General features: G+C 47.1%; 2 protein-coding genes across 5 annotated transcripts in view; both read left to right on the forward strand.

Moving 5' to 3' along the window:
* Nucleotides 1-24,318, forward strand: part of LOC142906816 (uncharacterized) — a 95,829-nt gene that overhangs the window by 60,310 nt on the left and 11,201 nt on the right. The window contains exon 1 of one of the 4 annotated variants that reach the window (XM_076055377.1): nucleotides 21,797-21,900. The exons of 1 other annotated variant lie outside the window; for it this stretch is intronic. The gene's annotated coding sequence lies outside the window, so the exon portion shown is untranslated. Of the gene's footprint in view, nucleotides 1-21,796; nucleotides 21,901-21,947; nucleotides 22,409-24,318 lie in introns of those variants that run through there. 2 more of the 4 variants (XM_076055378.1, XM_076055380.1) reach the window with 2 other exon arrangements.
* Nucleotides 1-24,318, forward strand: part of LOC142906830 (uncharacterized) — a 169,869-nt gene that overhangs the window by 59,854 nt on the left and 85,697 nt on the right. The window lies entirely within an intron of this gene.

A 24,318-nucleotide genomic window follows, 5' to 3' on the forward strand; every position in this document is an offset into this window, starting at 1 on the left:
TTTAGATTATATCTTATATTCAATATTTATTTAAAAAATTACATACTTTAGCCCCTTAGTGTTAGTTAGACTTTGTACCTTTAGTATAGTTAGACTTGTATACCACTTATTTAAGATTCCTATATGTTGAATGTATGCACCTTCCTGCAAAAGTAAATTCCTTGTCTGTGCGAACTTTCATGACGAATAAAACCCTTTCTGATTCTGAAAATGAGGCTTACCGCAGCCTTCACTCGGAGGTTCGGAGAGCCGTGAGGCGCTGCAAGGATGGGTAGTGGCCGTGGGTTCTGGTGGAGATGGAGTCTGCGTCAGTGGCCTGCGATCACAAATCCCCGTTTAACTCCATCAAAAAAGTAACCTGCAGTGCCACACCTATTGCCATCATTAGGGGAAAAAACGGTGATCCAATCTCCGACCCCCAGGAACAGGTTTACAGATTTGGTGAGCATTTTTGTGAAGTCGTGGGGGAGGGTGTTGTATATATTGGGTCTTGAAACATTTATAAAAATAAGAAAAATTAAATGAAAATTTAGAAATGTGTAATTATCCGAAATTATGCTAATGTGTGTAATTATGCAAATAATGTTATGTTGATTAGGATGATGTAATTGTATTAAGCTATGCAAGTGTATATTAGGCTAATTTATGCAATTATGATCATTAGGCTCTGCCTCGTTGTTTAGGGTTGTATTATCAATCGGGATAATACAATGAATTGTTTGAAGTTATGCAAGTGTGATGTAAGTATGCTGATTAAGCTCAGCTTCGTTGTCTATCAATCGGGATAAGACAATGATTCTCACTTTAACTTTCACTGATTATGTCTTAGTGTGTTTTATGTCAGGTCTCAAAATTTAGATCTCACCCCAGGATACAGTTCTTATAATTAAGATTATACTGGTAGGAACCTCCTGGTTACACCAGCCCACAGGGGCTTATTGTGTCCGTCCATCCGCCGTACATCCAAAAATGGGAGGAGTGGGGCTGGATGGGGAGGGGCTGGGTGGGGAGGGGCTGGGTGGGGAGGGTGGGGCTGGGTGGGGAGGGGAGGGTGGGGAGGGGCTGGGTGGGGGGTGGGAGGGGTGGGGCTGGGTGGGGAGGGGAGGGGCTGGTCACCCCGTGGTGCCCTTATAAAACTCAACGTTTAACCTACTCACGCCGGATTGTGCCCGCCCTCACAGTCGGGCATATTTGCGGAATACACAACGCCGCCGTTGACCCTGGCCATTGACCGAGCAACCCAACGTTCCTACCAGCTCCCTCCGCAGGAATGCGTTTATGCATGAACTTAGGAAGGCACCACTCAGACTCTTCTGTGTTAAGCAACTTTTATCTCTAAACATAAACAGAACACGCTAATATGCTAACTCTTATGCTAGGAATTGTCAACACAGTACTCCTCGAGATGTCCTACTCATTGATCCGTACATTTAACCCTCAATGATTACGTTTGTTAAACTGGGTAAAGCGAGCATACATGATGATAGGAAAAAGTCCATAAAAATTAATGTGACAATATTCATACAAACAGCATTAAACATGTCCCGAAAGCAAAAGTAGACCTCAATAAATTCATTGGTATGATTATGCAATTAACAAAATGTCTTGGAACAATGGTGTGTGGCAGTGTGCCTGCTTCAGCAAATGCTTATCCATTGGCTAAGGCTTCAATAAATTATCGGGCAAGATTCTGTGATCAAAAGAAAGATTTCAACACAATAGTCTCCCTGTGAATGTGTACATTCGTAACATAGATTTTTCTAAATGTTTAGTTTCATCACTTAATTAATTGGTACAGATTTTGCAACAACAAAAAAGAATAACTAAAATACTGCTAAACGACCGTATCTACGTAACTCAATGGGTGAAACACAAGGATAACTTGTGGAGTACTCTTATTAGTCCCGATACAGTGAGGGAAAAAAGTATTTGATCCCCTGCTGATTTTGTACGTTTGCCCACTGACAAATAAATGATCAGTCTATAATTTTAATGGTAGGTTTATTTGAACAGTGAGAGACAGAATAACAACAAAAAAATCCAGAAAAACGCATGTCAAAAATGTTATAAATCGATTTGCATTTTAATGAGGGAAATAAGTATTTGTCCCCCTCTCAATCAGAAAGATTTCTGGCTCCCAGGTGTCTTTTATACAGGTAACGAGCTGAGATTACGAGCACACTCTTAAAGGGAGTGCTCCTAATCTCAGCTTGTTACCTGTGTTGCGGCGTAATGGACGACTCGGAGGCAGATCTTCATGTAGGGGCTTGCGCCAGTTGGTTTATTACAAATCTTTAACAATACACAGGGGTGAACAACTTCCCAGGGGTTAGGGGTCCCGGGCTAGGTCCCGACACAGCCGGCTGCCCTGTGCTGTCTCCTCTGCGCCGGCCGTGGGATCACCCAACACGGCCGATCCGAGGAGCACAGCCACGTCAAGCTTGGCACTGTGCTCTCCCCTATCCCTACCCTCTTGCCCCTGGCTCCCCGTTCCACACCTTCTCCGACCCTACTCTCCAGCTACGACCCCGTGTACTGCACACTCACAGGCCTACACTCCACACCCCAGGGGAAGGGTACTGGGGATTCCCTAGCACCCGCAGGCTACGCTAGCCTAGTGCCAATTTCCCCCTACCCTGGCTCCCCGCAACGACCTCGAACCCGTCACGGGTCCCAACCTAAATATCCCAGGGGTACATGATGTCACCGTCCCGCCCCTGTCCATGACGTCACCATACGTGACGTCATCGTACCGGAGGGCGCGCGTGACATGACGTCACTTACTACTACTCTACACCTGTATAAAAGGCACCTGTCCATAGGAGCAATCAATCAATCAATCAGATTCCAAACTCTCCACCATGGCCAAGACCAAAGAGCTCTCCAAGGATGTCAGGGACCAGTTTGTTGACCTACACAAGGCTGGAATGGGCTACAAGACCATTGCCAAGCAGCTTGGTGAGAAGGTGACAACAGTTGGTGCGATTAATCGCAAATGGAAGAAACACAAACGATCTGTCAATCTCCCTCAGCCTGGGGCTCCATGCAAGATCTCACCTCGTGGAGTTGCAATGATCATGAGAACGGTGAGGAATCAGCCCAGAACTACACGGGAGGATCTTGTCAATGATCTCAAGGCAGCTGGGACCATAGTCACCAAGAAAACAATTGGTAACACACTACGCCGTGAAGGACTGAAATCCTGCAGCGCCTGCAAGGTCCCCCTGCTCAAGAAAGCACATATACGTGCCCGTCTGAAGTTTGCCAATGAACATCTGAATGATTCAGAGGACAACTGGGTGAAAGTGTTGTGGTCAGATGAGACCAAAATGGAGCTCTTTGGCATCAACTCAACTCGCCGTGTTTGAAGTAGGAGGAATGCTGCCTATAACCCCAAGAACACTTTCCCCACCGTCAAACATGGAGGTGGAAACATTATGCTTTGGGGGTGTTTTTATGCTAAGGGGACAGGACAATTTCACCCCATCAAAGGGACGATAGACGGGGCCATGTACCGTCAAATCTTGGGTGAGAACCTCCTTCCCTCAGCCAGGGCATTGAAAATGGGTCGTGGATGGGTTTTCCAGCATGACAATGACCCAAAACACATGGCCAAGACAACAAAGGAGTGGCTCAAGAAGAAGCACATTAAGGTCCTGGAGTGGCCTAGCCAGTCTCCAGACCTTAATCCCATAGAAAATCTGTGGAGGGAGCTGAAGGTTCGAGTTGCCAAACGTCAGCCTCGAAACCTTAATGACTTGGAGAATATCTGCAAAGAGGAGTGGGACAAAATCCTTCCTGAGATGTGTGCAAACCTGGTGGCCAACTACAAGAAACGTCTGACCTCTGTGATTGCCAACAAGGGTTTTGCCACCAAGTACTAAGTCATGTTTTGCAGAGGGGTCAAATACTTATTTCCCTCATTAAAATGCACATCAATTCATAACATTTTTGACATGCGTTTTTCTGGATTTGTTTGTTGTTATTCTGTGTCTCACTGTTCAAATAAACCTACCATTAAAATTATAGACTGATAATTTCTTTGTCAGTGGGCAAACGTACAAAATCAGTAGGGGATCAATACTTTTTTCCCTCACTGTATGTGCGTTATGTGTGTGTTGGTGTATGTATTGTCTCCTTGCTCAACTCTTTGCTTTAAGCAGACGTCGTGGTGTTTCTGGTACCAAAAATGCCTTGGTTCCCTACTGAGCGATGAGCCGTGGGTGTGTGCGTGGGCGTGTCATACACACGGCTCTCTCTTTCGAGGCGGCAGCTGCAGCTGCTTGTCCATTGCTGGATGAGCTGAGTCAGCACGACGCTTGTCTTTGAAGGTGCTCGATTGTACCTCGCAGCTCGTCCGCTGGCCGCTGACACCCCCGCCCGGTCGCACTAGTTGCGTGCTCTCTCCTGCCACGTGCTCTCTGGCGATGCACGATTGTGCTCGTAGCTCGTTCGCTGGTGGCAGACACCCTTGCTCGGTGACGCTGGTTGCACGCTCTCCTGTCCTGTGCTCTCTGGCGATGGACGATTGTGCTCGCAGCTCGTCCGTTGCTGCTGGTCCTCTGCGATGCTCACTTGATAGATGCTTGGCGCTCTCCGCCCTTTCTCCAGGTTGATTGCTTGTCATTGCTCGTCACTCTTTCTCTCTCGTTCTCTCTTGCTCTCTCCTTGATCGTGCCGCTGCTGGGTGCGAGCTGGCACTCAATGTAGAATAAAACTTTGAGCGATATGTCATCTGTCAGCGCCGAACTCGTACTCGGTGACACATCGCTACTCTGCAAGCCTCGCCATCCTTGGTCGATTGCAGGGCCCACCCCCGGAGCTTGCCGCAGCAAGACTCAACTGTTTGCGTTGACTTCGTAGACTCGTGGCTACTGCCGATGCAGCTCCCTATCGATGTGCCTGTCACGGGGGCAGGTTCCCAGAACCTTCCGCTCGCAGCACTCAGTTGCATGATCTGTATCCTTGCTTATATGTGAAATTCTCTCCCCTCTGCCCGCCTTCTCACAAAGGAGCCACAGTTACAGCAGAGGCTGCCGGCGCTCAAGGAGTTTTCCGCTTCGGAAGGCGACTGGGCCGCCTTCCAGCGCTAAAATGTCGGGGTGGTCAGAAGAGGTGGCGCTTCAAGCTCTACCATCGGCACTCGACGATGAAGCGCTGGTGGCCTTCCTCACTGTGCCGCCGGCAGATCACGCCACCCTGCAGGAAGCTCTTCAGCAGCTGGCAGATATCTATGCGCCACCGTCGGCCATCCGCCACCACTTCGTGGAGGGACGGCGCAGGGAGCACGAAACTCCCCTCGCTTACCGGAGCTCCCTGCTCACGTTGGCGAAGGCAGCATACTCTTTGGTTCTATTGGGTAAAGTCACGTAGGTAAAAAATAAAATAACAAAAATCACGACGTTTCGGCCACAACACAAGCGGCCTTCATCAGGTGAAGGGACGAGACTGTCTGGAGGACAGCGCTGGAGTGAAAAAAATATGCTAATTCCTTTGTCAAGGCGCTTTGTTTCTTCTCAAACAGCTTAAAGGTCGTGATCTGAGCGTGGCTTTTTTCACTCCAGCGCTGTCCTCCAGACAGTCTCGTCCCTTCACCTGATGAAGGCCGCTTGTGTTATGGCCGAAACGTCGTGATTTTTGTTATTTTATTTTTTACCTACGTGACTTTACCCAATAGAACCAAAGAGTATGGATCCTAGCAGTCACGAAAGCTTTAAATCTAGAAGGCAACATATCCCAAGATGGGGGAGGAGGGACTTGATACCCTCGTCATGGAGAAGATGCTGGCGTTGGCGAGGGACCTCCGAGCTACCATTTATACCATTGATGAAGCGGATATTAACTCGTTACAAGTGGCCAAAAATATACAGGCCCATCTCTTCTTCCAACGCCATGCCACTCCACTTGCCGCCGCCGCTCCTGCTACGTGCGCTGCGGTGCAGGAGCTTCAAGAGGACTCCGCTCCTCCTCACGCCTTCGCTGCCGACGACCAATGTGTATGGAGGGGTCAGCCGAGATTGAATATTACTCACAAGAGGATGTCACAGCGCCAAGAATGCAGCGACATCGTCTGCTTTAACCGTGGCCTTCCGGGCCACGTCGCTGTCGGCTACCGAACCCCTCGTCGCAGCCCTTCGGGACTTTCGACTGCGCCGGGCCGTCTTCCCACCTCTTCCCGTCAGCACCAGGTGAGTTGCGGCACCACACACTCTCGGCCACATTATCCACATCACCCATCTCGCTCTGTTGCGTCAGGTCGTGTGCCGGGTCATGTTGTGTCTCTTCGTTCCCGGGATACCTGTAGCTGCTAATGGGGGTTCCCTAGGAATTATAGGGCAAATTGACGCGAAAATCTGCATCGGGGATATTGAATTGGCAGGTCCCGTGTTGGTTTCATCTTCCCTCACTGTACCATGTCTCCTCAGTACTGACTTCCTTGCAAAAATGCCCAGCAAAATATTGGTGGATCAACGTTGTATTGAGTTACCATCCGGTCGCCGTGTCGCCTTTTTGCCACACGTTACACAACCGCATTCCGCTCATGTCTCAGTACAAGCACTTGCTGTGGTTAGTGTTAAAATATTCTCCGGGTGCGCAAATACTGATTTCCCCTGTGGTTGCGAAAGCCTCTTGATCCGGTGACCGCTGCCAAGGGCATTTTGCTAGTTCCGTCAAGTAGAGCAGCTCGAAGTTTGAATCTTGTGGGTGCCCAGACGTTGGTGTCACAGCATAGGGAGCCCTTTCTGCGGGTAATAAATGCTGGCTTGGTTACCTCTGTGGTTCTGGAGGGCACGGTCTGAGTTCATGCGTCGGCCGCGATATTCGGCGCACACGTCACTGCTAGCGCTGGGGTAGGTCCATGTCCGACGCCCAAATCAAGCTTAGATATTCTCTGTGCTGATTCGCCGTGCTCGGACTCGGCTGAGCTTTCTGAATCACAGCAACGTAAATTGCAATCGCTTTTACTCAAATTCACAGACATTTTTTAGCAAAGGAAAATTCGACTTGGGCCGAACTAACCTTTTGAGCCATCATATTAACGCAAGGGATGCGGCTCCCATTTGCCAGAATCTGTACAGGTTGATTCCCACTGAGAAAGATTATGTTCGGCTGGCCGTTGATGACCTGTTGGCAGCCGACATCATCTCACCATCCAACAGCCCGTGGGGTGCACCAATAGTTCTAGTTAAAAAGCACGATGGAAGCCACCGCTTCTGCGTTGACTTTCGTAAGTTAAATAAAATAACTGTTGCAGATGCATACCCGCTGCCAAGGATCGATGATTTTCTAAATGCCTTGGCCGGCGGTAAGTATTATTCAACTTTGGACCTCCTTTCCGGATTCTGGCAACTGCCACTTGACGAGGCGTCCAGACCCAAAACGGCCTTTTGAACACCTCAAGGCCTTTTCGAATTTAACCGCCTCCCTATGGGTCTTCACTCCGCGCCAGCAACATTCCAGAGATTAATGGAACTGGTTCTGGCCGGTCTTCAATGGGATTCCTGCTTGATCTATCTCGACGACATCATCGTCTTCAGCCGCACCTTCGACGAACACCTCGAACGGTTGCGAGCTGTATTCATTAAAATGCGTGGCACAAATTTGAAATTTAAACCTCAAAAATGCCATTTTTTGCAAAAGTCTGTCAGATACCTCAGCCACATCGTTAGCGAATCCGGTATTGCGACGGACCCCGAGAAAACGAAGTGCGTCCGGACATGGGCCAGACCTATGTCGGTGGGAGAAGTACGAAGCTTCATTGGGTTTGCGTCATTATCGACGATTTGTTGCCAACTTTGTCACCGTGACAAAACCACTCCATGCTCTGACAGCTAAAGGAACAAAATTTCACTGGGGTAAGGAAGAGGAATCCTCATTCCTTGCACCTCGACTGGCATTGGCTGACGTACCACCACTCTGCTACCCGGACTTTAATAAAACATTCATTCTTGACACAAAAGCTAGCGACACAGGAATCAGCGCCGTTCTGTCGCAGGTCATCGACGGTGTTAAACGTGGGGTCACTTATGGGAGCAGAGTGCTGTCACCGACGGAGCAGCGTTATTGCGTCACAAACCGGGAGTTGCTTGCCATTGTCGTCTTCGTAAAAATGTATCACCCCTACCTGTACGGACGTAAATTTCTTGTACGATCTGACCACGCGGCACTGCAATACGCCTTGCGTGTCGAGCAACCATCTGGACAACTGTCCAGATGGTTGGAAATTTTACAAGATTTTTCCTTCGAAATCACGTACAGGAAGGGAACGAAACATTCTAACGCCGACGCACTATCGCGGTTGCCGCAGGGTAGTGAGTGTACCTGCTTGTCCGGCTCAGACCGTTGCAAGCTGCCTACAGGTCACACTATCCATCCACTCGCGGCCTCAGTTAGGATGGAAAAGCCCTCCGAAGCCAATGATGGTTGCTCCATTCCTCGCGACGCTGTCCTACACCTGGATTCTGCCGAGTGGGGACGCCTCCAAATGGAGGATATGTGCCTACTTCCTATGCATCGTCGGGTAATCACGCAGAAAGGGTCACCTCCTGGACTTTCGTCGCCGGTATTTGTTCTCCGCCTTGGGTTGTTGATGTGCTGGGACAAAAGGGCCCAGAAACAGCTTCTTGTGGTCCCAACGATACTCAGGGGAAAAATCATTCGTCTCACACACGAATGATTGGCTCACTTGGGAGTTCACAAAACTCTCAACACAATCCAAAATTATTTATTTTGGCCGGGTATGTCTGCCGACGTCGAAAATATTTTGAAAGGATGTGTTCCGTGCGCCCACCGGAACCAGCCGGCGCAACCCTGCCGACCCCCACTGCAATCCATCAACATTACACGGGTTAATGAGATTGTCACTTTGGACATTTTGGGCCCTTTCCCCACCACACCTCGGGGAAACAAATTTATTTTGGTTGGGGTCGAATACCTGACCGGATGGCCCATAGCATGGGCCCTTCCAAACCAATCGGCACAGTCCATCACAGAGGCCTTCGTCAACGGCTATGTTATGGACAAGGGGCCCCCAGAAAAAATACTAACTGACCAGGGAAAAAACTTTTCCTCAAAGCTTTTGAAGGAAGTGTGCCTTCTGCTGGGGATGCAAAAGGTCAGGACTTCACCATACCTTGACAGTAATGCTGAGCCATCGGGTTGAGACACACCTCAATTGGGATTTGCAAATTAACGGGGTTCTGGCAGCATACCGTATGGCCCCCAATGCATCAACGGGGTATTCACCTTTTTTTCTAATGTATGGCCGCGACAGCGAACCCCCCGTGGACGCACAATTGGGCTTGGTCCCCTCAAAAGATGCTAATAGAATTGAGGAATCGCTCCGGTTCAACCTCGATTGGCTCCGGGAAGCACGTGAGGCTGCATTGGTGAACGCGACCAAGAGGCAGCTCGCCAATGAACGATTGATGGGCTGACATACCTCAAACCACAAATGGACCGTGGGTCACAAGGCGTGGCTCCACTGCCCACAAATTCCTGTGGGTACCTCGCATAAGTTGGCACAACTGTGGAGGGGCCCGATTGAGATCGTTTGCGTCGTTCGCCCACAGTGTGTGCAAATCTGGTGGGGTCGTCATACGTGGTACGTGCACCCGTCTCGTCTTAAGCCTTTTTCCGGCGCACATGATTCACATTCATCTCCAACATGTCAGAATGGCCGAGAGTGCCCGACAAACCCGGCATGGCTTCCCCAAAGCTCACGTCTGTGGCCCCAACCACAGACGCCACGCAACTGACGCCGCGGCCGGAATCTCCGCCCAGCGGAGCAGCCCAGCAGTGCCAGGAGCAGTTGCCTCTGATGGTGGCCCCCCGTCACTTACCTCCATCGCCCCTGCTCTGCAGGAGTCCAAGGAAACACCACCAAATGGGGGCCCAGCAACAAGAACACGCTCTAGAACTCACAGGTTCTCCTGAAGCTCTCGTTACCACCCCACACCTCCCCAACCACTCGCGTCACAAATTATTGACACCACACAGTTCGGTGGGGCCCTTTTGCATTGCTGTTTTATTGATGTATGCGGTCAGACGAACCTTCTTCACGAATGGGCGCGAAAAGAAAACACGGGCGGGGTGGAATTACCTGTAAAAATTAACATTCTGTATTTTTGTACAGGTGGGTTGGGGTGATTTATGGGGGATAATGCGTCGGGATGTTGGTTGTTCGATATTTTTGTTGTTGTGTGTTGCAACACTTACCTTTCACGGGTCCTTAGGGGGGGGGGTGTTGTATATATAGGCCTTTTTCCATTTTTGATATTAAGAATTATTTTGCCAATATTTGTTTTCATATAATCACTCGCGGGGTCGCTGGGAGCACAAACGAACGGACCCCCCCCCCCCCCTTCTCGAGCAGCTGCCTTGTCACTCTCGCAAAGATAATGACACCCTCCCCTCCCACCAACGGAAAGGGTCAGTCATAAAGAAAAAAAAACACACACGCGCCCCCCCCCCCCCCTTCTAACGAAGGTTAGTAAAACCCTACGAAATATGCGGTAATGATAACAATGCTAAATCACAAATCTTCAATAAACACAAACCAAATAATAATTACGAAGTGATAGACAAAGGGTCACCTAGAAGAATTAAAGGCGAAATAAGTCAGTCATACCTAACCAAGATATAATGCACTCCGTAGGAAAAGAGCCTCCCAACCGTCTTTGTCTTCCCGCAGCAAGGGATAGCAAAGAATGTAACTCCCAGAGTGAGGGAAGTGGCTCTCACAGAGAGCTTTTATTGCAGGTGGGGCATCTGTGTTCCACGGATGAAAAGATGGCTTGAGGAGGGTGACAGTAATCAAGACAGGGAGAGACACAGATGGCTTAATAAATGACACACACACGGACACACGTACAACCCCCCCTCCCCCCACAACACAGAGCGAGATCAAAGGAAGTTCCGGTCCTTTGTGAGAAGGCGAGCCAGAGGAAGAAATTTCGCCTTTAAAAGAGAGACAGAACCACACGATCACAGCTACCAGCGGCAGCTCGGCAAGGGACAGCTCGGAAGAGGACAGCAAGCCAGCTCCGGGGCATGGCCTCGAGATCAACAATGCGTGTGGTGCATCGCAGAGAAGAGGGGCGTGGTGATGCTTTGTGTTGAGTTCGGCATGCACCGATAGAGTATCGCTGAAAGTTATTCTCAGCGTCAAGCAATCAACCTCGAGAAAGGGCGGAGAGGGCCAAGCATCGACCAAGCCAGTATTGCAGAAAACCAGCTGCACGCGCAATCGGCACCGCCAGAGAGAGACGGAGCGCAGCAGCGCCACCAGCGCCACCAATCGCGGGTGCCAGCTGCCAGCGGCCAAGCGTTGTGCCGACTCGGCTCATCCAGCAGCGAAAAGAGCCTGACCAGCCGCCCGTGAGTAAGAGTGTCAGCGCCAGCGAGCGCGCCGTGGGTTCGATCCACACGCACACCGAACAGCACCGGCTGGGAACCAAGACAAGAGTGAGGAACTGCAGCCAGCGGACGAGCTGCGGGCGCTATCTGACGACGGATCATCGCGCACCGACGGCGAGCGTCGTGCCGACTCTTCCACCCAGCTGTGGACAGAAACTGAGGCAGCCCGTGTGAAAGAAGGAGTGCCAAGCTGTCCAAATGATACACACACCCTCACCGCTCCGCAGAGGACACACATATTTTTGATACAAGGGATGCTCAACCCCGGCGTCTGCTTAACGCAAAGAATTAACGCAAGAAGACCAACACACACATTAACACATACAAGAAGACTCATGATAAGTACGTCAACTATTAGCTGATAACGAAGAACATTGCGGCCCATCGAGTTACGTGGATACGGTCATTTAGAAGTATTTTAGTCGTTATGTTTTCTCTTTCTTTTTGTATGCTTTAATTTTTAACATAGCTATTTCTGTGACCAGTCACAAGCTAATCATTCAGCCATTTCAATGCTAAATTATATGCTAATTCCTTTGTCAAGGCGCTTTGTTCCTCTCACACAGCTTAAAGGCCGTGATCTGAACGTGGCTCTTTCACTCCAGCGTTGTCCTCCAGACAGTCTCGTCCCTTCACCTTCTGAAGGCCGCTTGTTGTGGCCGAAACGTCGTGAGAATATTGTGTTATTATATTTTATCAATTTATTATTTTATTCTCATTCTACATGACTTTACTAAAAGAACCAAAGAAGATAATCAGTAAATGTTAAGCGAGAATAATTGTATTATACCGATCGATAATACGAACCTAGAGAGCGAAGCCGAGCTTAATCTGGCATACTTACAGCACACCTGCATAACTTCATACAATTCATTGCATGATCCCGATTGGTAATACTACCCTCGACAACGAGGTTGAGCTTACTTATCATAACTGCCCACATTGGCATAATCGCATGCATGTGCATGGCGCAATACGATTAAATCTCTCATTAGCATAATTTATGCGCATATTTCATGCGCATAATTTCAGACAATGACGCATTTCTTTTAAATTTAATTTCATTGTATTATTTTTATTACATTTTCAAGACCGGGCATATACAACAGGGGTAATGTAGCGCCGTAGATGGGCTGCACTTGCCTGCAACGGCAGACAGCCCAGAAGCGGTTGGGGGCTGTGGGGGGGGGGGGTTTTAGGATCCCCCGCAGCCCCTCCCAATAGCTGGAGGCTGCGGCTGCAGTTGCCTGCAACGGCAGACAGCCCAGGAGCGGTTGGGGGCTGTGAGTCAACTCATGCGGAACAGGGACAGTTACACCATGGGAGTGGCCGTCCACTGTTTGAGATGAAATTTTACAAGCCACTTTGAGTTGCTGAGGCAATTAAGCGCCATATAAATAAATGTTTTTTATTAGTATTCCAAGGTGCATGCTATTGAGCTTCCGTGTCTCAGCCTCCTGGTTATATGATCTACCCAACACGTCTGGTAATATATACTGGCTGCTCCTACTCTACATTATTAAAAAATTCCACCCAAACCTACACATCGAAAATCGGCTGGGATTTGTCCCGGGTTCCCTCATAGTCCAACCTCTCCTCCCGCTTTCAGCTGCCTTCATCGACGACCTGGAGCTCAAACCCTGGAGTCTTCATGTCACCTTTCCCCCTGACCATGTGTCCAAGCAAGAATGTTCTAATGGTTCTTGCGTTGCGAGCTATGGGCTTATTGTGGCACTTTGAATTTCACACCTCAAATGCAGGCTCCTTATTGATCTCCTTACGCGTGTTTCAGTTTCAAAACACTTCAAAGGCCTTCAAACACAGTGTACTTGACGAAGTTTATGTGTTTCCTGGCGGTTGTGAAGATTTGATGATCGTGCAAACGTCTTACCACACAAAGTGCACCTGATGGGCTCCTCTTCTGTGCATGTTCTCTGTTGTTGGTCAAAATTTGATGACTGTGCAAATATATTCCAAGACTCCGTGCACAGTCATCACGCCTCGTGGACGAGGGGAGTTCTGCTCTTGGCGAGGTCACAAACCAGATATCGGGAGGCGCTGACATCACCCACGTGACTTTGAGGCGATATCTCCAGAGGCGGCTTTTACATATTTAAGTCAACATGTGGTAAGCAGCGGGATATCGATGGACACGGTTATTTAAGTTTCATTCAAACAGAGATTAAAATTCAATAAAATCTAGACTAGAAGACAAATCTATTGCAAAAATCCATGATGCATTTCAAATGTGCTCTTAAAATTATCTTCTTGCTATGAAACAGATCAGCATGACACAGAGAAATGTTTTACACAAACTATAAATAGCAGCCTTCTAGGAATACATCATTGATTCAGTGCAAGCCACCTGTGGACCAGTATTGGTGTACAATGTCTCAACAGCAGTCGGGCTTGCTTCAACCGATGGTGACGAACATCAGCAAGGAGCATTTCTAGTCCTAGTTCGACAAAATCTAAAAAACGCGTTGCAATGGTGCATCCTTTTGGCACGTGATTTAGCGGGTTTCGGTCTACATCCGAAACCCTAGCTAGCATCAGTGTTGTTTAAATTACGGTGGGGCCTCTATTTCACGCGATATTACAATGCGGGAAACACAACCAAGACCACTGCCGGTACAGCGAGGGAAAAAAGTATTTGATCCCCTGCTGATTTCGTACGTTTGTCCACTGAAAAATAAATTATCAGTCTAGAATTTTAATTGTAGGTTTATTTGAACAGGGAGAGACAGAATAATAAAATAATCCAGAAAAACGCATGTCAAAAATGTTATAAATTGATTTGCATTTTAATGGAGGGAAATAAGTATGACCTCTCAATCAGAAAGATTTCTGGCTCCCAGGTGTCTTTTATACAGGTAACGAGCTGAGATTAGGAGCACGCTTAAAGGGAGTGCTCCTAATCTCAGCTTGTTACTCTTAAAGGGAGTGCTCCTAATCTCAGCTTGTTACCTGTATAAAAGACACCTGTCCACAGAAGCAAATCAGATTCCAAACTCTCCACCATGGCCAAGACCAAAGAGCTCTCCAAGGATGTCAGGGACAAGATTGTAGACCTACACAAGGCTGTAATGGGCTACAAGACCATTGCCAAACAGCTTGGTGAGAAGGTGACAACAGTTGGTGCGATTATTCACAAATGAAAGAAACACAAAAAAACTGTCAATCTCCCTTGACCTGGGGCTCCATGCAAGATCTCACCTCATGGAGTTGCAATGATCATGAGAACGGTGAGGAATCAACCTAGAACTACACGGGAGGATCTTGTCAATGATCTCAAGGCAGCTGGGACCATAGTCACCAAGAAAACAATTGGTAACACACTACACCATGAAGGACTGAAATCTTGCAGCGCCCGCAAGGTCCCCCTGCTCAAGAAAGCACATACATGCCCGTCTGAAGTCTGCCAATGAACATCTGAATGATTCAGAGGACAACTGGGTGAAAGTCTAGTGGTCAGATGAGACCAAAATGGATCTCTTTGGCATCAACTCAACACGCCGTGTTTGGAGGAGGAGGAATGCTGCCTATGACCCCAAGAACACTATCCCCGCCGTCAAACATGGAGGTGGAAACATTATGCTTTGGGGGTGTTTTTCTGCTAAGGGGACAGGACAACTTCACCACATCAAAGGGACGATGTACCGTCAAATCTTGGGTAAGAACCTCCTTCCCTCAGCCAGGGCATTGAAAATGGGTCATGGATGGGTATTCCAGCATGACAACGACCCAAAACACACGGCCAAGGCAACAAAGGAGTGGCTCAAGAAGAAGCACGTTAAGGTCCTGGAGTGGCCTAGCCAGTCTCCAGACCAAATCCGACAGGCATCCCTGGTTAGTCCAGGAACAATTATTACAAATATGCACCGTCTTCTTAACATCTGATTCTAAAACATACTATTGTGTCATTCACAACGCGTATTCGATTGTATGCTGGCGTTGTGGTAAAAATTTGGCAAATTCGAAACAATACCCACAAAATACACAACTGAGAATACACATCAATCATCGCCCCCTGTTAACAGATTCATGCCCACATGCAGGCTGGTGCAGGACCACCTTATGCCACACAGAGGCAGCTGCCACTTGAGGGTGCTTGTTGTATATATTGTCTTGAAAAAATCATGAAATTGTATTATAGTATGCTAATTTAAATTCGGCTTGGCTTCGTTATCTAGGGGTGTATTAACAATCGTGAAAATGCAATGTAAAATGTGTAATTTCATACAATTATGCAAATTTATGGAATTATGTACATGCAATTATGCAAATTAGGCTTAACTTCGTTGTTGAGGGCAGGGGTCCCCAACCCCCGGGCCACGGAACGGTACTGGTACCGGTCCGTGGCCAAATTTTTACCACAACGGACCAGTACCGGTACCGGTCCGTGGCCTGTTAGGAACCGGGCCGCACAGCAGGAGGTGAGCGGTGGGCGAGCGAGTGAAGCTTCATCATCTGTATTTCCAGCCGCTCCCCATCGCTCACATTACCGTTTGAGCTCCGCCTCCTGTCAGATCAGCGGCAACATTCAATTCTCATAGGAGCGCGAACCCTACTGTAAACGGCACATGCGAGGATCTAGGTTGCGCGCTCTTTATGAGAAGTCAGAATCCGACACTTATTTTAGTCCGCGCGTGGCCCGCCCATTATTTTATTTACCACTTCTGTCCGCACGTCTTTCGCGCACTGCGCACTTGTCTCAATCACAGTTTTGGTAGGCTCACAAGCTAACCCAAGCCAGAATGAGTAAAAAACAACGTCGCTGGAGAGCTTCTTTGAAAAGGGGGAAAGAACCAATGATGAGACAGCAGAAGACTCAAAGACTGCCAACAAAAAGAAAGCTGCATTTAAAAGAAAATACCTACTTAAATTACGATTTCATTGCAACAGGTGATTCGCATTCTCCAAGCCCGCTTTGTATAATATGTGGCGGCCGGCTATCTAACGAAACCATGAAACCTTCAAAACTGCTTCACCACATGGAGACTAAGCACACTGCATTAAAAGATAAGCCTTTGGAGTTTTAAAACAGCAAAAAAACGTGAACACGAAGAACAGAAGCAATTATTCAAGGCGACCACTTCATCAAATGTGTCTGCACTGAGAGCATCATTCTTAGTGGGTAACTGCATTGCTAAAGCTAAGAAGCCCTTTACTATTGGTGAAGAGTTGATCCTGCCTGCTGCTAAGGACATTTGCCGTGAACTTTTAGGACAGGCTGCAGTTCAAAACGTGGCACGTGTTCCTCTTTCGGCTAGCACCATAACTAGACGAATAGATTAAATAGCAGAGGATAATGAGGCACAATTGTTAGAGAGGATTAATGAGTCACCAATCCAGGTTGACGAGTCTACCGATGTTAACAACAAGGCAACAATTCTTGTTTTTGTGAGATATATTTTTCAGGAGGATGTGCATGAGGATATGTTATGTGCACTTTTGTTGCCAACCAACACCACAGTTGCAGAACTATTCAAGTCTTTGAATGATTACATATGAGGAAAACGGAATTTGTCATTTTGTGTCGATATATGCACGGACAGAGCGGCTGTCATGACTGGACGGCTTTCTGGTTTCACTAGTCGAGTCAAGGAGGTCGCTTCTGAATGTGAGTCTACACACTGTGTCATCCATAGAGAAATTCTGGCTAGCTGAAAAATGTCACCTGATTCTAGATTTGAAGCTTTCGTGACTGCAAGGATTCATATTCTTTGTTTTTTTCGGTAAAGTCACGTAGGTAAAACAAAATTTTAATAAAAGAAAACAACTAAATGAAATCATGACGTTTCGGAGGCAACACAGGTGGAACAGTCACAGCAAGATAGCTGCATCAATTGGTGAGCTCTGAGACCCTCGAGCTTATATACAGGTTAAGGTGGGGGGGGAGGAGCCAAGCAAGGAGCGACGACGGCGTGCGGGGCTAAGGTTAAGGTGGGGGGGAGGAGCCAAGCAAGGAGCGACGACGGCGTGTGGGGCTAAGGTTAAGGTGGGGGGGAGGAGCCAAGCAAGGAGCGACGACGGCGTGGCCAAAACGTCGTGATAATTTTATTGTGTAATTTTATTTTATTAATTTATTATTTTATTCTCATTCTACGTGACTTTACCGAAAGAACTAAAGTAGATGAATCCTTGCAGTCACAAAAGCTTTAAATCGAAATTTAACCGCCTCTACGGGGAGGGATTCCACACAACCTTAAGATCATTCAACAGACTCCGGGATAAGAAGGCTCAACTAATCGAGTCACTCACCTTTCTGAAGAGATGCCGCGACTCTAAGCTTAAAGGTCGCGGTCTGAGCTTGGCCATGTTCGCTCCAGCGCTGTCCTCGAGACAGTCTCGTCCCTTCACCTGATGAAGGCCACTTGTGTTGTGGCTGAAACGTCGTGAGAATTTTATTGTTTTATTTTATTAATTTATTATTTTATTCTCATTCTTTCGTGACTTTACGGAAAGAACCAAAGAAGATGCTCTATCACTAATTAGGAGTTGTGGGGGTGGAGTGTCCGATACAAAATACCCAGGCAGGGGCTTAGTTTTGGTGGGGCTGATGGTAAGTCCCCACCTCTCAGTGGCAAGCTCCAGGTTCAGCAGCAGCGCCTCCAACTCCTCCTCTTAGTGAGCAGCAATTACCAGATCATTGCCATACATAACATGATTGAGCAATAGGAAGCCATCTCTTGACCGCACCTGGGCATCGATCAGCCTCCCATTGTATCTGTACCAGATGGAAATTCCTCTGGTACAGCTATTGAAGGCTTCATGGTCAAAATAGATGTTAAATAATGTGGGAGCAAGAGGACATCCCTGTCGCACCCCAAGGTGTACAGGGAATGGCTCTGACTCCCGGTCAAGTAGTTTTACCCGGGCCTGCTCACCATCATGAAGGTCCTTAATGATTGTGAGCAGAGGGTCAGGGACTCCGAAAGCACAAAGAACAACCCAGAGCACAGGCCTACTGATGGTATCATAGGCCTTGACCAGGTCAAGAAAGCAAAGATGTAGGTATTGTTGGAATTCCCTACACCTCTGCTGTAGCAGATGGAGAGAAAATATGGCATCTGTGCAGGACTGCCCTTTCTGGAAACAAACCGCATTGGGGCTCCGCAAGCCTCTCCTCAGCGTGCCTAGCAAGGCGATTTTGAATAATGCTTGCCAGGACCTTTCCCGGCGCATACACTGTATACAGAAACACACTATAATAAGAACAACGACTGCCATTCGCCACTAAGTGGCGGTGACGTCACCACGGCGCTTGTGCCAGGCTATTTGCACATTGAGGCCACGTTAAGTGTCGAATGCCCGCCGGCAGGAGGTAACAGGGCAGACTCAGTTGCCATGGGTCGACTGAGATGACTGGCCGATGCACCATCTGTGCCCCTTACTGTGACAACAGTGTACACACACGGTTTCTACACACACACTGTATACACCGTTTGTACACAGTGTATACACAGTTTGTACACACACAGTGTAGACACAGTTTGTATACACATACACACTGTGTACACATTAAATCTAGATTTGATATCTGTTATCTAAATCCGTGATCTAATCCCATCTGTAAAGGATGTCATTCCTGACATGCAATATCCTGGAGTTTACAAACTAAGTTGTACCTGCGGTGGCTGTTACATTGGGGAAACGAAACGACATGTCTCGGACCATGTCCGCTGAGCACAAGGCAGATCTGAAACATGGCAGAACCAATACCTCGGCCGTGGCTGACCATTGTTATAACGCTGTGGGCTCGCATGACATTGTTTTTTCCGAGACCAAGGTACTCTGCAAACCTTCGGGCTACTATTAAAAGGTTTGTTCATGAAGCCATCCAGATATAGAAACATAGACATAACTTCAACCGAGAAGATGGATGCAAATTGAGCAATCATTGGAAGGATGTTATTAACGAGGTAAAACCTTAACTATTTATGGTTGTTCCATCATATTTGCCGGGCACTAGTCTATTTTTGCCGAGTTAATTGCATCCCCAGCGTTTGCCATTGCAGCTGCATTGGCATTGTTGGCTTCATTGGCATTTTCTTTGGTTCTTTCGGTAAAGTCACGTAGAATGAGAATAAAATAATAAATTGATAAAATAAAATAACAATAATATTCTCACGACGTTTCGGCCACAACACAAGCGGCCTTCATCAGTTGAAGGGACGAGACTGTCTGGTAGGACAGCGCTGGAGTGAAAAAAACACGTTCAGATCACGACCTTTAAGCTGTGTGAGAGGAAACAAAGCGCCTTGACAAAGGAATTAGCATATAGTTTAGCATTGAAATGGCTGAGTGATTAGCTTGTGACTGGTCACAGAAATGGCTATGTTAAAAGCTAAAGCATACACATCCGCAGAGGCACCCCTTGGCAAAGGAATTAGCATAGAATTTAGCATTGAAATAGCTAAGTTAAAGCATACACATCCGCAGAGGCACCCCTTGACAAAGTAATTAGCATAGAATTTAGCATTGAAATAGCTGAGTGATTAGCTTGTAACTGGTCACAGAAATAGCTATGTTAAAGTCAGAGCATACACGTTCACCGAGGCACTTAGTACAAATCAAACAGGAGAATTTAGCATTGAAATAACTAGGCGAATTTAGCATTGAAATAACTGAGTGATTAGCTAGTGACTGGTCACAGAAATGGCTATGTTGAAGTCAAGGCCTACACATCTGAGCTGTTCACAGTACTATATAGTGAACCAATAAAAAAACTAAAATATAAATTACCTTAATGTTATCAATAAACTCTATATTCTCCAATCAGCTAAGCTACCAACAATAAGTCGTTATATATCACAATGCTATATGGCGAAAAAATGGGTGGATTCTTACCCTCACCTTTAGCAACACGGATAGCTACAGGCCCCGTTCAGACGGACGAGTTCATCCATGGTCGGAACAGAGGAGGGGGAGAGAGACAGCTTAGAGTCGCGGCATCTCTTCAGAAAGGTGAGAGACTCGATTAGTTGAGCCTTCTTATCCCAGAGTCTATTGAATGATCTTAAGGATGTGTGGAATCCCTCCCCGTAGAGGCGGTTAAATTTCGATTTAAAGCTTTCGTGACTGCAATGATTCATCTTCTTTGGTTCTTTAGCAACACGGATAGCTACGGGCCCCGTTCAGACGGACGAGTTCATCCATGGTCGGAACAGAGGAGGGGGAGAGAGACAGCTGCGAGGCGCTATTATACTCCATGTTGTAAACCATACCATTAACCGTGGTGTGAGAGGTATTAAGAGTCAATGCTGGCGAAAGAGCTGCGGTCTGAAGGTCATCGTACAATACCATTAATTAAGAACAGAAATGGTTTAAAACATCTTTCCAATGGTTACTAAGCCAGAATCCATCTTCTCAGTTGAAATTGTCTCTGTGCTTGTATATGTGAATGGCCTCATGAACGAATCTCTCATGGTAGCCGGTTGGTTTGCAAAGAACCTCCGTCTTGGAGAAGTCAATGTCATGTGAGCCCACTGAATTATGACAGTGATCTGCCACGGCAGAGGAGTTCGTTCTACCGTGTTTCAAGTCTGCTTTATGTTCGCGGATGCGGTCCGAGATATGTCGTTTGGTTTCTCCAATGTAGCTACTACCACAGAGGCACTTTAGTTTGTAAACGCCCGGGTACTGTATGTCTGGAACAGCATCTTTTACAGATGGAACTAAATCACGGATTTTATGTACTGTGTTGAATCGGACCTGGATCTTGTTTATTCAGGATTTTGGAGATCTTTTTAGTGACCCCTGCAATGTAGGGTAAGGTGATGGTTTTGAGTGGCTTCATTGGCATTGTTGCTGCAGTGACGTTGCACCCCCCACCCCGCACATCCCCAGCTCTCTCACCCCGGCCCACTTCCCCCCGTCTAGCTTCACGTCCCTCTCCTAGCGTCCACGCAACACTCCCCTCCCCCTACCCCTCTCTCTTGCCCCTCCCCCCTCTCTTACCTATATAACCTCTTACCACGGCATCTCTCTCCCACTTCAGAAAAATAAATTATTGCTGTGGTTTCCCACCTGATGATGATTGTTTGTGTTGCAATCGAAACGTCGTGATTTATTTTATTTTATACCTACGTGACTTTACCGAAAGAACCAGAGAGTATACTGTATACACAGTTTATAAACAATAATGTTCACACACTCTTTGGTACTATTCGGTAAAGTCACGTAGGTGACTTCACCGAACAGAACCAAAGAGAATGGATCCTTGCAGTCACGAAAGCTTTAAATCTAGAATAAATAATGTTTACGTTATTGTTGAGCTCACGCATCCAATGTTCAAGAGAGGGAGCAATGGAATATGAATCTAAATAAACTAAAACTCTAACCCCGCTCTCCGACGTCACAGCTGCATTACCGCATCGGTGTGAGACCCCAATAGTGACGTCATGTCACCTGCTGCCGCATGACGTCACGAGATACCAGGAAGCTGCTGATCCTTGCGCGCGCTCACTGAGAGCCGAGGTGAGAAGTTCACATCGTGGTTGTTGTCGTGGTGATGGTTGTTGTTGTTTACCCAGGTAGAGCCTCGCTCCTCTCTCTCTCTCGTAGGGAAATCAATTGAGTAGCAGCGAGTATGGAATCGATGTCCAGGTTGGAACATTACAACGCGGGGCCTTGCCTCCTGCCCTCGCCTGATTGCATTTGCTTTAATTCTCTGCTGAAGTTTAATTTGTCTTCTACCTGTCTCACTACTTTGAAACTTTGTTTCTTTTAAATATTTCTACAGTTTTTTTTTGTTATCTTACCAAGGCCAAGCCCACTTGAGCTGCTATACCGCTCTTGTTTTCAGAAGTGACCTGCCCACAACAAAGTGGCTTATCAACGTGTGGAAATGTCTCTCGGTCAAATACTCTAAACGCGTGGTGATGTTGACTCTAAATGTGGAGGGAAAACCGGAAGATCCGGAGGAAATTCCACGCGACCACGGGGAAAGAGACACGCAAACTCCAAATATACAGCAGTAATACAGGTTTGTTTGGGTTAGATCGCGTAAAAATATGTGTCGGTAAACTCGACACAGGAAATTAGTAAGGTTTGTCACGTAAACAGAACGTGGCCAATTCGTCACTAGTACAGCACTAGTGTATAGTGTAGTGAATAGTGTAGTGTGTAGTGTATAGTATAGTGTATAGTGTTTTGTATACTAGTACAGCACACCGGTTGTGTGGTGGAGAGCCAAGCCACAACATTTACAATCTTGAGCACGACGTTCGCCAGTAATTACAACCAGCTTCATCAGGCGACAGCCAAATGTTGTCAAGCTGCCGTTTCGCACCATGATCCTGATAGAAAAGAAGTCCATGGTGGAAATATTATTTTGTGTTGCCAAGCCTATTGCTGGGTCAGTTTGGCGACGGAGGAAATTGTAGCCATCGTCACCTTGCCAGAAAATAAGTAGACATTGAAGAGCATCATTGGATCGGTGTGTTTCATTTCTGTGTAGGGTATTGTTCCTCAGTTGCAAGACCATGCCTCGAGTGACATGTTGTTCAGCAGTCAGAATGACAGCGACTTCAGATGTTGCGAGTGCATTTAAGCGGCACTCATGTTGACCATGTGGAGTTTACTCGGCATGAATGACATTGTACTCTGAAGTCATCTTCTCCATGGCAAACTTGAAACTGTGAACATAAGAGTGTGAACATCATAGTTTTCCTTATGGAGCATGTTTTGCCACAACAATAGGACTTGCATCTTGGTGTTGATGACCTTTTTGCAATGCTGGTGAGCCTTCTAGAACTGTCAGACATGCAAGTAGATCTGTGGTAATGTAGGGAGGTCATTAGGTAGTGGCAGCAGACTGCTAATGCGATTATGTACCTGGCCCTGCACTTTAAATGTGGGCATGTAGCCAGATGTCGGGATGAGTTGGTTTGCACCCAAAATATGTAATTTGGAAGCATTCTACCGTTGTTTCGGAATTGGCTTGCATAGGTAGTGTTTGCAGGTATCAATACATGAATAGGCTCGGGATGGTCATTAATTGGTACAGTTACAGCATATCCTTTCCATGTCATTGCATGGCAGTAGCTGCATGAAGTAGACATGGAACCAATGGCAACTACTGAATCAGAAGTGTAAATTAAGTGAGGAATGTGTGGAAAAGAAAGACTTTTCCGTTTGGCAGCAGGGTAGGCACCTGGTTGCAGCCATTGTTGTGCTGTTTGCAAACTGCCTTGCTTGTTGGTGGACTGAAGTTTGATTAGCTGTGGCAGCAGCCATTTGTGCTGTGTTGGTTTTCTGTGAAGCTCATTGCTGTTGAGGAGTTGGTGCAGCCATGGTAGCCCTGGCAACATGCTCTTGCTTCTTAGTGTTAAGGAGATTCATTACCTGTAGGTGCAGCCATTGCAGAACTTGAATGGCATAAATTATTGTAATCGGCTTTGGTGAAGAGAGGTGCACGTTTTCCGCGAGGAACATTATTGGTGGAGGTCAAAGTTAATAAGCATAAAAAAGAGTAAATAGTGAGTGTGTGAGTGAATGCTATTTAGAGATTAAGGAAATGATAGTTGATTGTGTAATCGTTGTAAGAAGGTGAAGACATAAGCCGCAAAGGAACGAAGTCATTGTTTGTAGTGCTTGATGTGGGTATTATAGTATGTGTGTGGTGGTGTGTACATATGTAATGATTTTAATGCTAGTGCGTGTATTTGCATGCTTTTTATTCCTTTCCAGGCGATGTAGACTTGATGTATTTTAGTCGTAGATGTTGTATAGCATCTATGTTATGTAGAAGGAGGTCGGTAGTGTTGGTACGTAGATGTAAATATTTTTGAATAGTACATGTTTTTAAAATACATATTGCAGTGTGTGTTCGAGGTGAGCCGTGCACGTGCAGAGAGGATAGTAAGGAGCCGGAGGTGGATGAATTTGGCGGCA

This window comes from Petromyzon marinus, chromosome 71 (assembly GCF_048934315.1).
Source record: "Petromyzon marinus isolate PM22_M1 ecotype Great Lakes invasive population chromosome 71, UKy_Petmar_22M1.pri1.0, whole genome shotgun sequence".
Classification (NCBI taxonomy): Eukaryota; Metazoa; Chordata; class Hyperoartia; order Petromyzontiformes; family Petromyzontidae; genus Petromyzon; species Petromyzon marinus.